Here is a 20955-nt window from a genome sequence, read left to right as displayed (position 1 = left end):
TCATTCATTTCGCTAATCCATAAGCTTATTATTATTTTGAGCAAAATTTTAATTAAGATCAATTTAAAAAAGAAAAAAACATTTTACTTTCATTTATTCCATCACCAATGTTTTTCTCTTCTTCATATAGATTCTAGCTTCTGAACATCACTCCCTTTTCCGTTAAGAACTTAATATTTCTTACAAGGCAGATCTCCTGGCAAAATCCTCCCAACTTTTGCTTATCTGATAAAGTTTTTGTCTTTTACTTTTGAAGAATAATTTTGCTAGATGCAGATTTCTAGGTTAGTTGCCTTTTTTTTTCTTTGAACACTTTTTCTTTTTTCCTTTTTTTCAATACTTTAAATATGTCCTTTCGTTCTCTTGTTTGCATAATATCTGAAGAGAAATCTGATGTAATTTTCATCCTTATTCCTCTATTGGTAAACCAGTGAGGTTTTTTTTTCCCCCCTCTGGCTTCTTTCAAGATTTTTTCTCTTTTTGATTTTTCTGTAGTTTGAATATGATGTGACCATGTGTAGGTTTTCTGGTATTTTACAGGTTTGGCATTTGAGAATCTGGGATTTGTCATCTGGTATCTGTAATTATTTATGGAAAATTCTCCATTATTACAAATATCCTTTCTCTTTTGTTCTTCTCTTTCCAGTGTTTCAAATACATGTATGTAAGACTTTTGTTCTTCGACACTTCTTGAGTATCCTGTTAATTCTGTTTTTCTCTTTGCTTTTCAGTTTTGGCAGTTTTTATTGACCCATCTTCAGGCCCACTGAGTCTTTCCTTCATTTGTATCTAGTCTACTGATGAGCCCATGAGAGGGCATTCTTTGCTGCTTTTAGGGTGTTTCTGATTTCTATCCTTCCCTTTATATTTTTTCCTTAGTGTTCCCATCATTCTGCTTACATTACCCATCTGTTATTGCATGTTGTCCATTTTTACCATTAAAGGCTTTAATGTAATAATTAGTTATTTTAAATTTTTAGTCTAATAATTCCAAAATTTCTGCCATATCTAGTCTTGTTCTGAGGCGTGGTTTTTCTCTTCACCGTGCATTTTGGCCCTTTAGTGTGCTTTGTAATTTTGTCGTTGTTGTTGAGAGCTGGACATGATGTATTGGGTAAAAGGAAGTAAGGTAAACAGGCTTTTGATGTGAGCCTTTGGGTTATCTGGCTAGGAGTCAGGGTGTGTTTTACTCTTTGCTATGATAAAATTTCTTCTAGTGTCCCTATTTTTGTCTCCCCTGATGTCTTTGACTTTCCCTAGAAAGTCAAAAGTAGTTTGAAGCTTAGAGTTCTTTCAGCTGTAATCCCCTGTAATGCAAGAGCCCAATCAGTACCATTGATATGGTAGTAAGTTGTGAGGAGGGGGGAAGTGTTTTATACTCTTTTGATTAGATCTCATTCTTTTAGTGAACTTTCGAAGTACTTCTCAGCTTTCATTCCCACCACCTCAGAGGAAGAAAGAAGGCAGGTTACAGGGGGCTGGAGTTGGGTGTTTCCTTTCTCCCACCTCAAAGGTGAGAGGTGGCTAGAGTGTGCTTGTTTTCCTTCTGTGGTCAGTTAGGTCCAGAAGAACCGAAGTGGGTTTGGTTTTAGTAAATAGTTTCTCTAGAGGGTTGGACTTTTATAAGGAGAACAAAAAACTCTGGGTGTATTTCAAAATGGTTACCTTTCCCCTTCCCTTGACAGAAACCTGAGGGGATTTTCTTTTTTTTCTAATTTTGAACCTGAGATTCTGGTAGGGGTCTGGAAGGTAAGTCATGGAAATGGGGTTACCCCTCTAAGGCTGAGCCCCCAACCAATTTTTCTCTCTCAAGATAGTCCATGCTCTGTCTCTGTCAATTAGCCAATTACAGTTTAGAGTTCCTGTCTGTTGGTGGTTCCAGAAGCAATGATTTTGTTGTGCAATTCTATCTGCCTATCTCTCCAGTTTGGGGGCAGCAGTTAATTCTATGACCTCAGTTTTCAGATCTAAAAAGAATTGTTGATTTCTCAGTTCAGTTTTGTTTTGCTTGTTTGTTTTTGTTTTTTCCTTTTTGCAAATATTGGCATGAGGACTTCCAAACTCTTTGTCACAGGTCTGGCCAGAAACCAATGTATCCTATTGATTTTTTTTTTTTTTTAACAAACATTTTAAGAAGGAAAATCTGGCGTATTTGCTTCTAGTTCTTTGTTAATTTTTGTTTTTTATATAAATGGCTTTTTCATGAGGATTTAACAAAAATTCTTGGTAATGGGAATTTAAGCATTGCCTTTTAAAAATATTTTTAAAAACATAAAAATCCATTTTTAAAATTTCTCTTTCTAAATTAAATACAGATCAGAAGAATTTATTTTGAATGTTAATTTTATTTTTTCTTGGTACCTTTTATATGTATATTGGCCTACATGTTAAAAATTCATTCTTGAAATACCAATTGTATCTTTTTTCCTACCAAGTATTTTATGGATATTTCCACACACATAGATATATACTTGTTCTGAAAAATAAATCCCTTGGGAAAAAAATATTCAATTTTTATGACTAACTTTTCTCAATGAACAACACCTTTGTCTATTATAATCTGTCTTATATTGTGTGATTTCTCCTTTCGTGGAAGCTAACATTTGTAGTGTTACAAACCAGAACTTTCCCCAAAATGGTTGGTGTTGATACTCTGGGGAAATCAAATTAGACTTTCATTTTAATCTGAATTTCCATGTAAAGTAATAATAAATTAGTATGACTTCTTTAAAATCCACAGATACCGAAGTCATATCTGTTGAACAATTTTTGTTTCATAAAACAATGAATGTTTCTAAACTGTTTAAGAAATTCTATTATAGTACACCAGAAAATCTTAGTTATAAATGAGGTACATGGAGCCAACATCATCATCACTCTTTAGGGACAAAAGCACATATGGAAACACTTCATGGATTCATTAAATATCAATCTGAAATAACATAACATCAATATTGGTAGCTCAAAAATGATAACAGCTGACAGATGGCAACCAATTAGAGCAATTAGCAATTAACTTGTGTGTCCCTGTCCCACCTTCATCCTCCTTCACTTGCTCCATAAATTCCTACAATCTCTGGAAATGTGTCTGAGATTCAGTCTCTGCTACAAACCATTGGGATAATGTATTTGGGGCCATTAGTGAAGATGGACTTGGAAAAAAAGTGCATACAACCTAAACAAAGAACTTCACCCCAGGACATTTTTTCTAGAGTAGAAGGAAGTGCCGAAATTGTTACAAAATTTTTTGAAATATTTATACATTAACATATAAATAGGCTACTCTATATTGGTGGTTCTATAAAATAGTTCCATTCAAAAAACCATTTTTCTATACATTGGGAAATATACAATGGAGAAAGAACAGTTTCTTCAATAAATAGTGTTTAGAAAATTGGACAGACACATAAAAAAGAATGAAACTGGACCACTGTGTTTTATCATACACAAAATTAACTCAAATGGATTGAAGACTTCAATGTAAGACCTGACCATAAAACTTTTCCTAGAAGAAAATGTAGGTGGTAAGGAACTTGACGTAGGCCTTGGTAGTGATTTTTTTTTTTTAATCTGACACCAAAAGCAAAAGAAACAAAAGCAAAAATAAACAAGTGAAATTACATCAAACTAAAAAAAATTTCATATTATCACTACAGAGCAAGTTGTTTTTAAAAAATATTTAACATTTAAACTGATTTTATCATAACATTCACAGTGGTAGATGTTTCACCTTTGACAAAATAAGCTTGTAAAATCTTTACTTTGATTCCATGAGTTGAATGAAAGAAATTGAACCATTATTGGAATTAACCAGTTTTCTGGCTTCAAGCTTTCAATGTGACTGATAGAACACTGGCATCATTTAACTCTTTATAAAGTTCTTCTCTAAAGAAATTAACACAGGCAAATTCACATTCTATATTCCTTACCTTTTAAAAATCATTTTATTTTTGCCATTTCAATTGCCTTCAATTAGTAGATAAAGGAACAAAAAGATTAGAGCACAGCCATACATTTGGAGAAAAGTGTTCCCTCCACTTGTTGGAGTGCTGTACAAAATTATTCCTTAAAAAAGATAATCCAGGTGACAAAATACAACCCTAGCTCCGCTTTCCAAGCCATGGTACCCTATGGGATTATATCATCCTGGAAAAGTGGGTGAATTTTTAAATTAGCATGAATCATTGACTGCTTCCAAACCCTATGTCCACAGAGCTGTTGCTGCCCAGATAGGGTATTTTTGCTAATTTATATAAACGTTTCCTGGGAACTAGGTGTTTCTCTGAGTACAGCAGTAACAAAAAATCCTTTGAAGGATCAGAAAAAATCACGTTCCCTGTGGCGCCTGGGTGGCACAGCGGTTAAGCGCCTGCCTTCGGCTCAGGGCGTGATCCCGGCTTTATGGGATCGAGCCCCACATCAGGCTCCTCCGCTATGAGCCTGCTTCTTCCTCTCCCACTCCCCCTGCTTGTGTTCCCTCTCTCACTGGCTGTCTCTATCTCTGTCGAATAAATAAATAAAATCTTTAAAAAAAAATAAAGAAAAAATCACGTTCCCTAAATCCTTGCCATCTAGTTCCCAACACATTACATTTCCAGGAACTTTTAATTTAAATTTCCTTTGACTAGAGAGACCATTCTAGAGCTTCAACCTCTTAAAGGTCAACCATAGATGTTCCATGTGAAGCATTTTAAGGTATATTCCTTCATGTTTTGGAGTGTTTGGTCAGCCTCTTCACAGAATGTGCTTCTGTATGACTAGCTGTCAAGGAATGCCAGAGCAAAACTTTTCCTGTAACTTCATGGTAGGCCAAAGAGGCACTGGCTTGATGAAATAGGTGCTATTTTTCCAGATATAGCTCAGTCGTTGTTTTTGTTAATTATGAACCCTGTAAAGTTGTAGGGAATTATCATTTCAATGATGAAATATGAAAACATTATCAGCTACAAAACATTCCAATTAGGTAGTTTCTAGAACTATGCTGTTCCCCAAAGTCTCCTGTGACTCGACATTTGACATAAGCTATATTCTGCAGATGGAAGGCACACTTGAAATTTTGGAAAGGTGGAGGCGGAGAAAGAGTTTCTCTTTTGTTTTTTGGACAAAATACCACCTTTTTTTAGAGAGAGACTGAGTTGTAGCTAAAGCTAATTCATTAATATGAATTCAGCTCTCACAAGAATGCCTTTTATGATAAAACTGCTTTTATCTATAGAAGTCCAAAGACTTAAAACATGCATTCAGGCTTCTCCAAAATGGTGTGAACAGCTTGACAGAACTGTATATCATTAACCTGATAACAGCAGAATTATGCCAAATCAACGATAATGTAGCCTTCTTAAACGAAACTTGCAAGATTAGGGCGTGATAGCTTTCATTTTCTTCATGTTATTTTATTCCCTTTTGCTCATACAAGATAAAAAATATATAGAGTTATTTATCACTCCTTTATTTGTGGTACAGTCCTCTTCATTCTGCAAAATAATAATAAAGCCCTTATGCATTGAAATGGGATACAAGAGCTCACCAGATGTAGCTGTATCTCTCACATGAAAATAAACAGAATGTATTCCTTAATCAATCAGAATGAGTCATGTTGATGGGTTTGGCACTGACTAAATCAGGGCCTCCCGCTCCAGCTACCCCGTGTGATTTCATCTGTCCAACCAGACTGGAAACCGCTTTCCCTCCTTCACACTGGGCAACTTTATTTTCACATGTTCAATTTAACAAAGCTCAAAAGGAATTCTAAAAGCTTTGCCTGTCTCATAAAATGTTTACCATACATCTCTGCAGGATGGCAGCTGTGCTACCATGTTTCATAATAAGAAATAAAGTGGCCAAGTAAACTCCACTGAGGAACATAAACAATCATATTGGTGGGAGGTTGTTTATTGTCAGTCATGCGCCAAGGTCACATTTTTCAGCAATTTTGTTTAAAACTTCATTTAAACAACTGCCTGCTATAGAAATCCCGGACAACTATAGGGCTGCCTTTGTCTCCATCCGTTTTGGAAGCACGATTGAGTTAGTGACATCCCTTAACGTTCTGTTTTTAGTAGGGGTTCAAATGCTTGGTGAAGCAGCCCATCTTTGAGTTTCAATGTATATTTCCATAATTATTACCATAATGATCCAGTATAAGCACATTTTTTAAAGGGATTTTATTATTTTTTTTTCAAGCCAGTCCTCTTGTTTATAACATAGTCAACACAGAGCTTTAGGGGACTAGAGGTAACTAGAAAGTGTATCTAATATGTTAAGACTTTTATTTGTGTGTTTGTTTTTTATAAGCATAGAAATATATTGTAACTTGAAATGATTTACATATATTAGATTATTTCTTCCTCATAACAGTTCCATTTTATGGGTGAGGATACTGAGGTATGGAAATTTCAGCTCTTTAACGAAGGTGACACTACTTACAAACGGTGGAGACAGAGTCCATCCTTAGCCAAATCTGACTATAGAACCCATGTACCTGACTTCCACCCTATACAGCTTCATGGGAATCAGGGGTTTTTTGATCTTTTTGAAATATTTCTTTCTGCCTTTTCTGAACGTTTCTGGGTCTCAATGATTCCCAAAGCGATGCTGAGATTCATAATTCTGGATTCTTGAGTGTGCAGGGCTGTAGGTGATTGAGAGAGCTACAGAGCATTTCCAGTAATTGCCTTCCCGGAATACTTGCAGTGAAGAGGAAGGAAGTAAGGCATAGTCTTTCTTCTTGAATCCTGCCATTAAGTCATACTTTGTTATTTCTACACTGCCCCACAAGTAAACAGTGGTTTTCATCATCATAGTCCAGTACATAGCCATGGTAGTTATTTCTAAACAGAACAGCACTCATTCTGTGATGACAAATTAGCAACTGAGATGTCACTGCGGGGGAAAAGGGTCTTCTCTGAAGGCAATGCAGAATGTAGCTTTGTAAAAAAAAAAAAACACCAAACAACCCAAAAACTATACATCCTAGAAGGTGGTGAGTCATTGCCATCTGGTGGTTAAAGCGATTTAACCTATGAGGGTAGACAAATCAGCAATGCCATCATCGGTTAGTTCACACGATTTTTACTCGACTTTTGGCAATGGAGATGATTAGTGACCTATGGTCTGAAATGGTAAATTCCTACCCAAAATTCATTTCCATCTCCCCAATTTTTTATACTTACTCTATCTCAACTCTTCCTTCTCTACTTTCATGGAATCAGAAAAATATCTTCTCCAAACTCCTGATTCAGGACTTTGCACAATGCAGTTCATTCTGAGACAGGCTTTCTTTCTTTTTTTTTTTCTCTTTTTTTTATAATTTTTTATTATGTTAGTCACCATACAGTACATCCCTAGTTCTTGATGTAAAGTTCCATGATTCATTATTTGCATATTACACCCAGTGCACCATGCAATACGTGCCCTCCTTATTACCCATCACTGGCCTATCCGGCCTATCCCAATCCCCCACTCCCTCCCCCCTGAAGCCGTCAATTTGTTTCCCAGAATCCACATTCTTTCATGGTTCATTTCCTCTTCTGTTTACTCCCCCTTCCTTCTTTCTTATCTCAGATATCAAGAATATATCTTGATTGCCCTGAAGACATAGCTACACATTTTTCTAGGCCATTATTCAAAGATATGTAGTTTCTTTTCTCTTTTTTTAAAGATTTTATTTGAGAGAGAGGGAGAGAAAGAACAAGCCAAGGAGAGAGGCAAGAGGCAGAGGGAGAGGGAGACGCAGACTCCCCATTGATCAAGAAGCCCGATGTGGGGCTCGATCCCAGGACCCTGAGATCACAACCTGGGCCAAAGGCAGACGCTTAACCAACTGAGCCACCCAGGTGCCCCAAGACATGTAGTTTCTGAAAAGCTTTGGAATCCAATATAGGGAATAAATATGTGTATCTTCATATATATAAAAATACAAAGAAATATTTGATATATAAATAAATGATATTTATACATATATAAAAATGTGATATGTATGTATGAAATATATTGTCATGATATGTTAGAGGCCAGATGTGTGATTTGGGGTTCAGAAATAAAAACTAACTATGTAGTAAATATCGAAATCTAAAATGAAGCCGGTAATTACTGGCTCATGACATTAAATAGGATAAAAAGGGAGATGAACATCAAGAGAAAAATGTATTCAACACGCATATAGCAATTGTAGTCCTGATTTCATTTAATATCAAGAAGATAGTGTGTAGAAAAAAGAGCACAGTGCTTAAAAGAAATAAATACTTTACTTACAAATGCAATGATAGACACATAATGAATATCCTAGTTACTTCTCAAAGCTTTTGCTCTAAGGCAACAAGAGAGCTCACTAAAACCAGGCCAATATAATCAGCAATCCATGTCCTTCTTTCCTTGGCAATTTTCTGTCCCCATAACTGTAGAAACATCATGGAAACTTTTGTGTGTCAGATGAAAGCTTTTCTTTTCAGTTATGGCAATAACTTTGTTCATATTCTATTCCTTTTTGTGACAAAATGCCATCCTAGGAAAGGCTCAGTACTTTGTATCCTGCCCAGTGGGGGGTGTCTAATATTAACCCTTGTTCCATTCCCCTTCTAGCAGCGACAGAAGTGTTCTGGGGAAGGATTTAAAATAAATACATATTTTCTAAAACCATATGAAAATATACTATGTGACTGACTGATGTTATTAGACAACCACAGAAATAAATTTTATGCCATTGAGCTAAGTAGATACTATCTTGACGACCATTTTAGTGACCATTCTTCCTATCTTGAGCTCCAGTTTATTTATATATATATGTATATATATGTATATATATTTATGTGTGTGTGTATATATGTATATATATGTGTGTATATATATGTGTGTATGTATGTGTGTGTGTATATATGTATATGTGTGTGTGTGTATATATATATATATATTTCCAGTTCTATAATCATGCCTAAAAATACAATAAAAAGGGGTTAAGCACCCCTCTCCCTTTTTGTCAGCACCACGTCTCATTGTACATTTTATTTCTAGAGGATCCCATAAATACAGCTATGCATCAGCAGGAAAATACACTTCCTAACATTCAAAGTCAATGATGCAGATAATAGGGAACCAGCCTCAGTGTGGGATACATACTGTCCTCAGTCCCTGGCCCAGATGTTGGTAACAACCAATAAACTATATTATACACATATATAAAAAAAGCAGCTTGAAGGAATGGCCTGCTTAGCTAGATTTATTAGGAGAGATCTTTAATATGCCATATGGCAGCTTGGCTCTTCCAAGCGGGGCAGCCCTGTGAAGGAACGGTTGGAAGTGCGATGACCAGCCCCGTCACCAATGTTGATGGCTCCACAGGGAAACAAGTGCTCGCTGCAGGATCCCTCCCCAGTGTCCTCGTGTCATGGGCCCTCGGTCCATTATGCCTCAGTATGCTTTCCATCAGAGCCGGGATCTCCATTACCCCTACTGTTCAGAGAAATCTCGAGACCTCTCTGGGATAGGGGATGTGAGAAGGGGCAGGGCTGAGATCCATCATGTTGTTTAACATAGCTTTCGCCTTTTATTGAGAAGCTTTGTATAGGAAATACAAACTAGGGAGTTTGCAATCATTTTAAAGGCTATCATTCAAGTAAACGGCATCATGTATGTCGTTTGGAATACCAGAGAGCACCAAACCGATTTTCCTTCTACTTGAAGGTGGCTGTGTGAAAACTACTTTTCTTTATCATTAGGGTTTATTAGGAATAAACCCTAATGTCATATAGAAATAAACACATAAAGGCCTTTGTTTAATGATTTGTATCAACATTTGTACTTCCTTTTCATTAATGTGTAAGATAATTTTATCAATTTCTAGAACTGAGAGGGAACAGTTGCTGTGATACATGTATATTAACTGCATCTTTGCAAGTTAAGAGTGCAAACACATTTTCTAGGCAAATGACAGGACAACTTTTATGGTCTGAACACTATCTTCATTATTTAACTTTTAACAAGTCAAGTTTTTGCTGGGTCCGGGAACCGGATTTATGAAAAAGGAATGCCAAAATAGGTTTTGTAAATGCAAACTCTGTGAATAGAGGAGTATCTGAAATCGAGCCATGAGAAGAACATACATCCCTTATGTAATTCTGCTAAAATGAAAAATCTGAGCGTAATCATGAGGAAATAGCAAGCGAACACAAATTTGAGAAACATTCTAAAAAATAGCCAGCCTGTAATCTTCAGAAGTGCCAGGTCGTGAAAATCAAAGACAGACTAAAGAAAGTTCTAGTGTAGAGGAAACAAAAGTGGCACGAAAACTCGCACATGATTCTGAACTGGATCTTTGGGCTATGAAGGACATTATACTGGAGCAATGATAAAACTTGAATGGAAGAGAGTAAAACATATTAATGCAAAATTTTTGATGTTGATGGTTATATTGTAGTTATGTAGGAAATATCCTTTTGTAGGATACACAAAATATCCAGAAGTGATCAAGCATCATGTAAAAATTTACTCTGATGAATCTGTTAAAAAAAAAGTTCTTTATACTACTTTATACTACTCTTCAAATTGTCTCTGAATTGAAATGATTTCAAAATAACTAATTTAAACTAACTTTTGTGTCTAACTTTTCTTTGTCTTTTGTTTTTCTTTTTCATTTACTTTTTTTGGTGGCCCCGCAGGGATGGAAGCACTTATTAAATCAATTGGTAAAAGCAACTGAGTCTGGTTAATTACATTAAAGAGATAACTAGCTAATTACTTATTATTTCTGGACTGTATCAGTACCATAAAATTTAAATAATTATGAAATAATCGCATGGGTAAAATGGCATTTAATATTTTAATTTGTTGCTAAATCATTTGATTAATTTCTAGATAATAAACTGACTAAATGCCACAGAAATAGTCATGAACAGAATTATGCCATTAAGATACAGTGCATGCTGTTCAGTCAATGCAAAGTTTCTCATTAACTTTTTGAAGTACAATTTTCTCTTTGTAGCAAGGCCAATTTCACCTATAAATACGGCGTCTTTGACAGAAAACTTGTAGTACTGTAGGCACTGTCTTGTTTAGCCTTTGAGCATTAACTGATATTTGAGTAGCGATATTTGCAGAGAGCTGCTATGGTTTCAAGTTGACAAGCCATTAACTCTTCTTTCCCTAAAGCAACTACTAAACAATTCACTCGGAAATTTTACAATTAGATTTTCCACTTAACTGTTTACTGCTTATTACTTCATCCTTCCTCTGGAAACTTTGAATTCTTTATCTCTAATATATCTGTGTGTATGTGTGTGTGTGTGTGTGTGTGTGTGTGTTTAACTGCCAATTTTTAAAATGATGGGTGATTAATTATGGAATAGTAAACTCAGTGTGGGCATGCATTCAGTTTGAATTGTGTTCATGTCTATATTTAATAGCAGTTTATTTTAATGTGGCAGGACACTTGGGCTTGGGCTTTTGGGCAAACGCATGCAGAGGGAAAGGACCTATTGTTAGTTGAGTAGCTGATAGTATGATTGGGTATAGACTTTTTATAATAATCAGTAAAAGGAAATTATAACTATGCCTAGGCAGGGAATTAGTAAAAATCTTAAATCATCAAGTTCAATATCTTGAATCTTCTGCAATGAAGACCCTAAGACTTCTAGAAGCTGTAGGGTCCATGGACCCTCAGGTGTTATCAGTATTCCCTACTATCACAAGTATCAGATATAGACGAAGGGCCATTACAAATGTCATATAGGAATAAACCCTAAGGGGGTGTCTATGAAGAGTTATTTTCTTTAAGACCTCTGCATTATTTTCTTTATATAATTTTATCCTGGTGGCCCATGTGAGCCAAGAAACCATGATGGAAAATTAACTTGAAGTTATAAATTAGCAGTTTTAAGCTCATTGGACCTTATTTTTCCATGCAGCTCAGAGCTGTTGACAGCTTGGTGCTCTCTTTGCACAAACATGGCCATTTCAGGCCTAAATATTTTGTCCCATTCCTTTTCCACTCTCAGAAGCATATCTTCAGCAGTTGGGCAATTCTCTCTTTCCTTAAGACAAGCAGAGCACATGTTCAATCTTACTTAGGTTTTCTGTTCTGAATGGACTAGAAATGGTGTGTTGCTTGGGCATTATAAGAAGGGCAATGCTGTTTCCACAGTGATGTTTCTATAGCTCTCCAGCTACTGGGGCCTCTTATGGCGTCTGTTGTAGCATTCAAGCTGTGATAGAGAAACCTGTGCTGAGGGACCCCATTAGAGCACAAGCAACTTGCCTTTCCTATCAGCAGGAAGCTTTGTACCTTCAGAGGCCTGCACAGCCTCAAACCAGGTTGGAGGAAGTTTCTTCTCCTCTCTGGTCTGAGGGACTTGTTATCCTTCTTAAGTATATTAAGGAAAAGCTAAGTCGATGACAGAAAATTTAGAAACCATAGAAGAATTATGTACATTACAAGGACATATCCACTGTTTTCAAAGAAAGGGCAAAAGTAAAAGGAATTTTGTTTATTTTCTTTGATTTATATTTTGATGATGGAAATGTTTAAAATATTTTACATGTTCCTAGTAGGTATTTTGGCAACTTTAGGGCAGGAATGTGGGAAGAATTTATTTTTCTGTAGTTCTGGGGTATAAGGTCAGGAAGAGAAGAAATTGAAGTTAAACTTTCTCCCTTCTAGTAATGACTAGAGCATTTTGTGATTCAAAATATTTCAGTATTGGCTTTTTATTTTTGTTTAAAAATATTGGTATATTATTAAAAACAGAAGATTGTGAGCCTAATTTTTTAACTAAATTATTTCCTATTTCAGAATCTGCGTTTTAATTTAAGAAGCCTTGGTTGGGAGGAATGTACGATTTTATAGTAGGGAGGACATTGTGTGCTCTCACTGTGCCTTTATCAGCCCAGCACAGTTATGACTTTACCAAAGATTTTGGCACTGTTTTGGGAAGCTGACCTAGACCCTCTAGATTTTCACAGAACCATGGGGCTCTTATAATTTCTTCTGACTCATGATTCTTTTTTCCAACCATCAGCCTGAGTCTCTGCCCTTTGGACTTGGCCTTCCTTTCTGTACTTTTTGCTCCTCTTAAAGGTCTTGGTGTATTCTTTCTTTACATGTTCTTCTTTGGACCGATACATTTATTTTTCTTTCCTTCCCCAATTTGGTTTCTTAGATTCCAGAACACACCTAAGCCAATAGCTTCCATGCTTACCAGGCTTGCTGTACATTTCAAAGAAAGATTCACATCCTGTCAGGTATCCTTCGGAGGCCAGAAAGCAGATATATATCTTCTTAAGATTAGACACTTGGGTGGGGGGGAGGGCAAGAAAGAGGAGTAACACCCATATTGGTGATTGAGAGGTGTCTTAGTCTGTTTGGGTTAAATCACCAAATATGGGGTGGCATACCAATAACGCATTATTTCTCACAATTCTGGAGGCTGGAAGTCTAAGATTAGAGTGCCTGTATGGTCAGGTTCTCATGAGGGCCCTCTTCCCAGTTGCACGTTGCCTACTTCTCATATCTCCTCACATGATAGAGAGGAAAGAGTGGAAGCAATCTTCCTTGTGACTGTTTAAGGGCACTAATCCCATTGTGAGGGCTCTACCCTTATGACCTCTTCTAATCCTAATTACCTCCCAAAGGCCCCAGCTACTAATTACCATCACATTGCGGGGTAGTGTTTATTTATATATACAAATACACACACACACACACACAACAAAGTCCCTGGGGCCAGGACCTGGTACAAATTCCAGCTTTGCTATTTGTAGGTTGTGTGATTTCTGGCAAGGAACTGTGCCTCAGTTTCCTTAACTATGAAATGAGATTGATAACCAAAGCACTCATCTCCTAGAGTTGTTATAAAGATAAAGGCACCTAGAAGAGTGTCTGGTGCATGTAAATTGATAAGTGTTATCTCTAGTTGTTATTTATCACTAAAGATACAGCATAATTCTAAGCATAACTGGGAAGTAAAGATATTTAATGTTTGTTAATTATTGAAGTTTGAAATACTTCCACCATCCTTTCTCACAGGTAGCTGGTATAAACATTGGTTATAAAGTTACGTGTTGCTGACATGAATATCCAGAGAGTTTGCAATTTTGGTTTTGATGAATAAGGTTTATAAAAAACAAAATACCTAATTTGTGTGTGGGGGGGTGTATCTTAGGTCAACTGTGTTTATCCGCGGTTTTAATAGATTTCAAAACCAATAGCATGACTTTTAAAATAATACATTAGCCTAACTTTGATCTTTAAAGGAAGCATGCCTCATGAAGTGATTAAACACAAGAAAATGCGTGGGAAATGAGCATCTAAACTCCCGACTTCCCAGATGGGAATTTATGACCTGAAAAGGAAAGTTACATAAAGGTTGCATGAATTAGGGATCTGAAAAGGGTTCATGCAAAAGCCAAAGCTCCATAAATCTGAGAGGAAAGTACAGATATTCTGAAATACATCCCCCATGGAAACATATATTACAAATTTTTGTTTATAATCAATACTACAATCAGAGATTACTTCATTTCTTTAAATCATGCTTGCTCAATGAGCTCATTGACATTCACAGTTATTTATGTTTACTCAGTACTGAAGAAAATTCAGTTGATATGAATGATGTCACACAATAAAATGACTTGATTGCATATTTAAAATTATATCCTTGAGAAAAGGATATTCAAAAAGAGCTACTCTTTAAAAATTGTAAGTGCTTAGGAGTGCAATAAGGACTAAAGGAAAACCATTGTCCTCATATTGTTGAATCAGCATTTTAATTTAATTTTTTTTTTAAATCTCAGAATTTGGCCTGTACACCCAGCTCAAAGATTTTCAGAGAGAAAGGCTTCAAAGCCAATCACTCTCCCCTTGTGGTTTAAAGCCAAGGCCTCTCAATAATGGAGTAGTTATTTTTTAAGTGCCCTTAAAAATTTGTGATCTTGGGTATAGAATATGCAATAAGCATTGATTGCTTTTATTCTGTTCTAATTTAATTTTACTCTTTGTGTCTTTTTTACCTCAATGCTTTTATGTTGAAGATAAGGATCAAATGAATAAAGTAACCATAAAAGACATTCATCAACTCATAGAATTATACATTATTTTTGGAAGAAATTCAGCTACTATGGTCGAGTTATATGTTCTCTTAAATAACAGTAGTAATAGTAGAACATTTCATTGCAAAGTATACATTTTATACATTGGCAGTTCTCAGTTATGGCATAATTGTGTGGGGAAATGGGAGGGGGCAGGAAGTTGTATATACCACACAGAGCTGGGTTGAAGAGTTGGCTTTTCCATTTGCTATTTGAGGAATATTGAACAAACTTCTTGACTCCTTAATATTTCAGTTTCCTCATTTAGAAAGTCATTCATGATGGTTTTACTTCCCAAGGTTCTTGTAACGATTAAATTAAACACTTGATATTAGGGGCGCCTGGGTGGTTCAGCTGGTTAATTGTCTGCTTTCAGCTCAGGTCACGATCCCAGGGTCCTGGGATCTAGCCCTGTGTGGGGCTCTCTGCTCAGCAGGGAGCCTGCTTCCTCTCTCCCTCTGCCTGCTGCTCTGCCCCCTTGAGCTCTCTCTCTCTCTCTCTCCATCAAACAAATAGATAGATAGATAGATCTTTAACAACGACAACAACAAAAAACCATTTGATATTAGAAGGCTTGTCACAGAGTAGATTCATGGACAATGCAACTTTTTAAAATTGCATTATGCACAGATTTGAACTTAAAACTCAAGCAAAGTGATAGCCATCTTGAAATTGTCATAACTCTCGTATACCCAAATTTTCAGTAGCTCCCTTTAACCAAGGCAGAAATTCAAACCCATTAGCTTGACTCTAAGCTCTCTTTCTCTAGCCATAGTCTCTCATTACTACCTTAAAAGTAACTCTCCACTTCAAAGGATATACATACAGGGCCCTGCTTTTGACATCACTGTGGCCTTTTTTTTGTCTTGGCAAGATTGCTTTTATTTCACCCTTTTAATTACCAATTTTTCTGTAAGGTCTAGCTCATCAAATGGCTTTTCAGGGCTATCTAAAGAGTAAAAGCTACAGGATTGTCTTCTTTTTGTGCCTTTCCAGCACTTATTGCCTATACAGTTCATTAGGTACTTAATCATACAAATCATACAATCTGATAACAATGCATGAAAAGTCAGTGACAGCTGAGAAGAGTTCTTTTCACACAGAGCCAGGTATTCATCACACACCCCCCCCACTCCTATTTATTGAAAAAATGTCTTTCTTCATTAGCATTTTTTGTTGTTGTTGTTGTTGTTGGTTTTTTTTTTGAGTTGTCCAGTCTCTATTTTGTGCCTCTATGATGATCAGAAATATGTATGCTGTATGGATCAAAACTGAAAAACTGTCCTGAAACAAGATAGAGTTTTAGTTTTTCAGGGAAAATCTCTTGCAAAAGTTGGGTTGAGACAACCCAACTGCAATAGTCCACAGCTATGCACTCATGGTGGATCCAGCCCATTGATGACTTTCTGTAATTTCTACAGTGTGGCTCTTGTTTCACAGTCCAGCCGCTAGGATCCACCTTCTGTTTAGCAGGTTAGAAGAGATAGGGAGAAGGGGCAAAGGGCAAACTCCAACTCTCTTCACTTCTAAGGGCAGGAAAAGAAGACGGATGTCTCAGCTCAAGCAGAGAAACCAAGTTTGTCGTTTCTCTGCCTGTTTTGTTCTATTTAGGCCCTTAATGCACTGGATGATGCCCACCTGCTCTGGGAAGGGCAATCTTTACTCAGTCTATTGATTCAAATGCTTATGTCTTCCAGGGACCCACTCTCATGCATACCCTGAAGTAACATTTTACCAGCTATCTGAGAATTCCCTAGCCCGGTCAAGGTGGCTCATGAAGTTAACCATCACAAGCACTGCTTAAATTTCACTGGTCAGAACGTAGTGTTGCCCTCACCTAGCTGCAAGTGATTTGGGAAATTCTGGGAATCCATATTTAAAAGTGAGTGAATTCTATTACCAAAGAAGAAAGGGGAGAGTGGATATTGGGGTTCTGATACCCAGCTGTGTCGCACATGTGTTTTATCTTGATAGTAAGTTGCTTAAGGGCAGGGATGGCAACTAACCTTGTTTGTATCCTGCAACCATTCATGAATAGAAAACAAACATTTCCAGAAACCTTGTAGGGACAAGGAATGAATCTTAGGTTACCGCATCTAGAACACTGACACAGTCACTTTCAAATATGTTAGAATGCCAATGTTCACACTTCTGAGACTAGAAAGAAGAAGAATGACAAGAAGAAAAATCAGAACATGTTTTATTTTGAGAGTGATAAGATTAACATGTCAGCTTTTCAATCTAATAGCGTCTCAGTGAGTGGCATTTCCTTCCTGGGATAGGTAGGGGCATGGCAAGGGCCAGAAACTAGTTTTTTGTCAAGACATTAAGAATTAACATAGTTCGTTTAGCCAAGCCCTCCAAATTCACAAGAAACTGGTAAATAAACTGGAATTCCATTTAAGTTTGGAATTTGTAGTCCATTTTCAGTGTTTGTGATGCTTTTGTTCATTCTCTTGCTCTGATAGATATCAAGATGCATGGACATCTTTAGAAGCCAGAATATTTCTGATGAACAGGGAATCAAAGAAAAATGAAATTGAGTAGTCTTCATGGATATGTTCTCTATGTCCTGGTAATTCCTAATGAGCATCCCTGTCCCCTAAAAAGTGAACATCTTTCTTTATATGAGCATATGTGTACCACCTAGCCTCTTTCAGAATACAACGAATAGCAACTTACTTTTTTTTTTTTTAACAAGATAAACCAAGTGAGTGTTGAACGAGAGTCAAGAGGTAGTGGTGACGCCGAGCTGTTGTGCCAGGTCCACTCATAGGCACCAGCTAAGATCTGCTCTCCCACTTGTGTTATTCATTTTCTGCTTTGGGGTGTTCTTATTAACTAGAATCACAAGCTGTCTTGGATAAAAGTGTAACTGCCTGGGCAGTGGTAGTGAAATGTTAATCTTTATAGACTTCTGCCTGGGAATGAATTTCCCTTGTCAAGGAAACGTGTCCAAGGGTCTCACACTGACAGAGTATGAGGGGGTCAAATGCTCCTGTGTCATATTGATGCGCATGAGGAAAGAGGATGGAGAGCCTGAGCAATAAGAAAAACAGGTAAAATATCAAAGGATTTTGGAACTGACTACTTGGAAACCATGCCTTAACATGAGTGCCAAGGCCCAGATAACACAGGCATGTCAGACTTCAAAAAATGGGGTGCAGATAATATCCACAAGCAGCATTCTATAGTGAAACACACTTATATACATGGATTTGCAGGATGTCTAGTCTGCTTCCTTCAAGACATTCTTATCATGTAAATATTTGGTAAACTGAAGTGTTTGATGTATGGGTTGGGGCAGCTGGACAGGCGAAGCAATTCTAATAGTTTTTGCGACATGGAACTAAAAATCCGCACTTGGGTATTGCAGTGGCCACCGGAGATTGCCTTGGGAAAGGCTGCCATAGCACCAGACCAGAGAGTTGGTGCCAAGGTGTCAGGCAGGAAATTCAGAGAGACTTTCTACTTGCTGGGAAATGACAGTTGGTTCTCGTACGGAGGATCAATACCCTCCCTCAGGTTATTCTCTGTCAAGGAGTTCAATGATGTAGTCTACAATTCAGCTCTTTTAAACTCCATTAAACGTTTAGAAGTATGCTTTATGGCAAAAAAAAAAAAAATCTGTAGCTATGTAAGTTTGCTCAAGCTACTATGCCAGAATACCATAAACTAGGTAGCTTAAAAGCAACAAATTTATTTCTCACAGTTGTGGGAGCTGGGAAGTCTAAGATCAAGGTGCTGGCAGATTTGGTGTCTGGTGAGAGCATACTTCCTGGTTCACAGATGGACATATTTTGCTGAAAACTCACATGGCAGAGGAAGGCAAGAGAGCAATCTGGGGTCTCCTTTATAAAGGCACTAATTCCACTTACGCAGGCTCCACCCTCATGACATAATCACATCCCAAAGGCCCCATACCCAAATACCGTCACGCTGGGGATTAGATTGAAATCTATGAATTTGGGTGAGGGGAACACAAATATTCAGTCTATAGCAGCAGCAAAGAAGTGTTGAAGAAGCAGCATTGTCTCTAAAGACGAAGTCCCAAGCCCTAAGTGTCTTCAGGAACTGCCCTGTGTGCAGGTAGAGAGAGATTCCTGTCATTGCCATTGTAGCTTTTTCAGGGTAGAGCATCTCACCTCGGGGTTAGCTCAGTAAAGGGAGATCATGCCAGACTGACAGACTTTCAGCAGTCAGTCTTTGACCCATTCATACACTTAATTAGGTCACAACTCTTTCCCTCAGGGTCTTCTAGTAATCGCCACTTCAGTACCTTACAAATCCCATTCCTCTTCTTTTCTAGGTTTTGTCCAGAGGTTTGGGAATTTCATTTCTTGAGGTAAGGTTTTCTCTACACTGCTATTAGGACTAGGTCAGGATTCACCTTGGCATCTTCCCTAATCTGAATCAGGATGAAAGGATTGATCTTTTAAGGGTTCATATTGTCCAATCCTTTTCTTTTTTAAAAAAGCTTTATTGAAATATATTTCATATACTATAAATTTCACCCATTTAAAGAAGACAATTCGGTGGTTTTAAATATCTTCAGAGTTGTGCAACTATCACCACAATTTCATGACCCTTCCCATTCCCTCAACCCCAACGCCCTGCCCTAACAGCCATTAATTTACTTTGTGTCTCTATGGATTTTCCTGTCCTGAATATTTCATAAAAATGAAATCATCCAATATGTGGAATTTTGTGATTTTCTTTGACTTAGCATACTTTTTCAAGGTTCATCTATATTGTAGCATTTATCGGTACGTTGTTACTTTCTATTGTCAAATAGTAATGTGTGGTTGTACCATATTTTATTCATCAATTGATGGCTATTTGGGTTGTTTTTACTTTTTGCTTATTATGAATAATGCATAATGTACGTATATTTGTGTGGATATATGATTTTATTTCTCTTGGGTATATACTTAAGAGTGAAATTGCTGAATCATAGATTTTAACATTTTGAGAACCTGGCAAACTGTTTTCTCAAGTGACTACATCATTTTACATTCTCACCAGCCATACATGAGGCTTCTAATTTCTTTACATCCTTGCCAACATTTATTATTTTTCTTCCACTTTAGTGGGTATGAAGTGGTATCTTGTGGCTTTGTTTTCCATTTCCCTAATGACTAATAACCAATTATGTTGAGCATCTTTTCATGGTTTCATTGGCCATTCATATATATTCTTTGGAGCAATGTCTGTTCAGAGTCTTTGTTCATTTTTTAAATTTGGTTATAGATCTCTGTATTATTGAATCTTAAGAGTTCTTTATCTGTTCTGAATGCTAGTCCTTTATTTCATATATGATTTTCAAATATTTTCATCCATTTACTTTCTTGATGGTGTCTTTTGAGGCACAAAGACTTTTAATTTTAATGAAGTCCAATCTATATTTTTTGTTGCTTGTACTTTTGAAGTGATATGTAAGAAACTATCACCTAATTCAAGATCACAAAGACTTACTCTCAGGTTTCCTTCTAACAGTTACTTATCATTAGTTCTTATATTTAAGATCCACTTTAAGCTAATTTTTGTGAATGGTGTGAGATAGAATTTCATATCTGGATTCATAATTCTGTTTGTTGTTGATTTAACATAAGCTAGTACCACACTGTCTTGATAACTGTGTACTGTGCTTATAAATTAGAATGAGACTTTCAGCTTTGTTATTTTCCAAGGTTGTTTTTCTCTTTTGAGTTTCTTGAATTTGCATATGAATTTTAGGATCAGCATGTCAGTTTCTGCAAAAAAAGTGATCTGGGAGTTTGATAGAGATTGCATTTAATCTGTAGATCAATTTGGAGGTTATTTCCATTTTAATAATATGAAATCTTCCAATGTATGGACATGAGGAAACTCCTCACTTAT

Source organism: Ailuropoda melanoleuca, chromosome 7, assembly GCF_002007445.2.
Source record: "Ailuropoda melanoleuca isolate Jingjing chromosome 7, ASM200744v2, whole genome shotgun sequence".
Lineage (NCBI taxonomy): Eukaryota > Metazoa > Chordata > Mammalia > Carnivora > Ursidae > Ailuropoda > Ailuropoda melanoleuca.
The sequence above is the reverse complement of the archived record's forward strand: the minus strand, read 5'-3'. Positions refer to the sequence as shown.